General features: G+C 43.3%; 1 pseudogene; it reads right to left on the bottom strand.

Moving 5' to 3' along the window:
• Positions 1–313: 313 nt before the first annotated feature.
• Positions 314–1,803, bottom strand: LOC118522792 (adenosylhomocysteinase pseudogene; annotated as a pseudogene).
• Positions 1,804–3,735: the final 1,932 nt, after the last annotated feature.

Here is a 3,735-nt window from a genome sequence, read left to right on the forward strand (position 1 = left end):
GATATAGTTCATTGTCATCTGTCATGGGCTGAGGAACCAGTGAACCAGTGAACTAAGAACAAGTGTACAAAGTCCATAGGCCAGGTGAGGGCCTAGATGGTAAAGTGCATGCACTTTGTTACCACCATTGCTGACTTCCAATCCAAGTAAGGACTGACTGAGTGAGCAGTTCCAAAACCCCTGAGCTCATGGTTCCCTGTGGCTATCTCCTGTGTACTTCTATCATGACCAGGGCTTGGGAAAGGGCTTCTCAATTCCCTCTGCCACACTTACAACAGTGTGAGGGATGCACCAGAGGCCAAAGACGGAGTGACTAGCTCTGGGGAGTAAGTGGGGGACATTAACAAAACTATCTCAAATTTGGTGCCATTTGCTCTTGGGGAAGAGAGGTGGAACCCCAGCAAGACCAGCAGTTATAAGGCAAACAATAGGCCTGGTTCTCAGTACTGGTAATGATCAGGCTTGAAGGGGCCATCACGGGACAAGCCCAGGTACTGGGCCTGCTTCTCAGTCAGTTTGGTCAGCTTCACATTCAGCTTACCCAGGTGGGCTTCAGCCGCTGCATCATCCAGCTTCTTGGGCAGGAAGTGGACCCCAACAGAATATTTGTCTGGGTGGGTCCACAACTCTATCTGTGCCAGCACTTGGTTGGTGAATGAGTTGCTCATCACAAAGTTGGGATGACCCATGGCACAGCCCAGGTTGACCAGCCAGCCCTCAGCCAACAGGATGATATGATGCCCATTTTTCAGCCAGTAGTGGTCCACCTGGGGCTTGATGTTCACCTTCTCCACAGCATTTTTGTTCAGCCACTTGACATCAATCTCCACGTCAAAGTGTCCAGTGTTACAGACGATAGAGTCATCTTTCATCTGCTCAAAGTGCCGGCCAAGGATGATGTCAGTACAGCCTGTGGTGGTGACAAATATGTTGCCCTCCTGACAGGCCTCATCCATAGTGGTCACCTCATAGCCCTCCATGGCAGCCTGCAGTGCATTGATGGGGTCGATCTCCGTGATGATGACACGGGCCCCAAAACCCCTCAGGGCCTGGGCACAACCTTTGCCCACATCACCATAGCCTGCCACCACTGCCACCTTGCCTGCAATCATCACATCTGTAGCCCACTTGATGCCATCTGTAAGAGACTCCTGGCAGCCATACAGGTTGTCAAACTTGCTCTTGGTGACAGAGTCATCAACATTGATGGCAGGCACCTTCAGCTTCCCGTTGGCCATCATCTTGTATAGGTTGTGGACCCCCATTGTGGTCTCTTCAGAAATGCCTCGGATGCCTGACAGGAGCTGTGGGTACTTGGTGTGAATGAGGTTGGTGAGGTCGCCTCCGTCATCCAGAATCATGTTGAGGGGCCCGTCCTTGAAGTACAGCGTCTGCTTGATGCACCACAGGTACTCCTCATCCATTTCACCCTTCCAGGCATACACTGGAATGCCAGCCTTGGCAATGGCAGCAGCTGCATGGTCCTGGGTAGAGAAGATGTTGCAGCTGGACCACTGCACCTCTGTACCCAGGGCCACGAGGGTCTCAATGAGGACAGCTGTCTCCACAGTCATGTGTAGTTAGCCAGCGATGCGGGTGCCCTTCAGTGGCTTAGAGGCCGAGTACATCTCCCTCATGCGCATCAGGCCCGGCATCTCATTCTCCGCAATGTCCAGGGCCTTGCGTCCCCAGGAGGCCAGGCTGATGTCAGCGACTTTGTAGGGCAGTTTGTCCAACATGCTGGCAGAATTTCCACACAGAGTGATGGACACAGACGAAGGGAGCTGGCCCTGGGGCTAGGGACTGGCACAGGAAGGGCGGTGCTGGGCAGGGCAGCTCAATCTATCTTATAGCTAGCGAAAAATTCATCCCAGATTCTAACGAGAAAATATCTGTTAGGGTCCATTTCAATTTTGTTCTGAACTTTTCAGAAGCTAAGTACTAGCCATTTCAACAGTAGATGTTTAAATTTCATAAAATGTTATTTTATATCCAGCTATTTTATTTATCTGTGTAGTTAATTATTCCATAAGTAATTAGAGAAACACATTCAATAATATAATTTTTAAATATCTACCATGAATGTGAATCAGCTCCTGGATAGGTAAAAGTATAGGTTAAAAAAAAACAAGACTATATAATACAAACCAAAAAGAGTGACTAGATCAGTTACCTTTTAATGTTGTTGGTGGTAATTTAATTTCCTCTAATTTAACCTCAAATTTTGCTCTGAGCTTCCCAACAGCCAAAGGAAAAATGGTAACATAGTCAGTTACATCATTCTCAAATGTCAAAGTATCCTAGTCCTTTAAAAGAATTCTCTTCATGGCACTAAATGTTAAATGAGTATATAGGGAATTCTGAGCACTGTAGTAAAATGTCTTCCTTGTACCCATTTCTATAGGAAATACAATTGTAAGATCCTTGTAACTGTTTTTTTAGGGTGTATTTTATACACACTGAAATAATTGAAGAACTATAATTAAAAGAAAATTGATAAAGACTCTATGAGGAGCCAAATAAAATGTTGCAAGTATGTGGCAGTCTTATGATTTAATTTGATCCTAAGACAAAGTTTTAAGTACCTTGATAAATGCTTAGACTGTAAATCCTTCAAATAATCTGTTTATTTCTTCACTCACGCTTTTGATAGTGTTTCATAGTCTTTCATTCAATTCTTTCAACAACCTGAGATAATGTTCTTATTCCCACTAAATTACATTTGAGGAAGTGGAAGCTCAGAGGAGTGAAATGCTTTGTTGAAGGTCAGCCAGTAAATGACTTGGAAGGAACTCAAACACAGGTGTTCTGATTCCAGATTAACAAACTGCATTTGTTAAGTACCTGTTGTGTGCTAGGCAGTGCTCTTGGGGCTGGGGATAGATAGTTGAATAAAATGTAATCCCTGTTCTCAGAGAGCTGGTGGGAAAAACAGATAAAGACGTAATTTTCTATAACTTAGGCAACACTCTGTGCTTTCACTATGCTGGTGCAATACCAGTAGTTGTACAGGAGATAGTTTGGGAATATAAGATTATTGCATAAGAATAAATATTTCTGATGTCTCTCCCAGATCATGTTCTACATTATAGGACATGATTTTAGATAAAAATGCTGCAAGTGTTGAGAGAAACACAGATAAAAAAAGACTGGAGAAATGATCGCTTCGTGGAGCTGCTGAGCCTCTTTTGGAATAATCAGAAGGAAGAGGGAAAGATATTCCATTTATTCCCAGGATTATAATAACTATTCTTGGCTATACTGTGGAATAGCATCTGGTGACAAAATGTGGTTCTGATAAAGAAAGATTTCAAAAGCAGGTGGGAATATCTTGGCCCAAATATTTTGAATCCACGTTGGTGCTGGTGGTAATTTTACATAAAATGACAAAGTCATGGGTCCCCTACCCTGGAAATGGTTCAGTGGAAACTGGATGACTGTCTGCAAGAAAATCCAGGAAGCTGGGCCTAGCATCAGTTGTTTTTACTCATGGTTTGTAAATAAAAAAATTATTTCAAATCAAATTTCACATGAAACTGAATATAGGTACACCTTGAAGATACTGCAGGTTTGGTTCCAGACCATCATGATAAAGCAAGTCAAATGAATTTTTTGGTTTCCCAGTGCATATAAAGGTTATCTTTACGCTATATGGTAGTTTATTAGTGTGCAACTGCATTACGTCTAAAAAACCAATGTACATACCTTAATTTAAAAATAATTTATTGCTAAAAA

Source organism: Halichoerus grypus, chromosome 3, assembly GCF_964656455.1.
Source record: "Halichoerus grypus chromosome 3, mHalGry1.hap1.1, whole genome shotgun sequence".
Classification (NCBI taxonomy): domain Eukaryota; kingdom Metazoa; phylum Chordata; class Mammalia; order Carnivora; family Phocidae; genus Halichoerus; species Halichoerus grypus.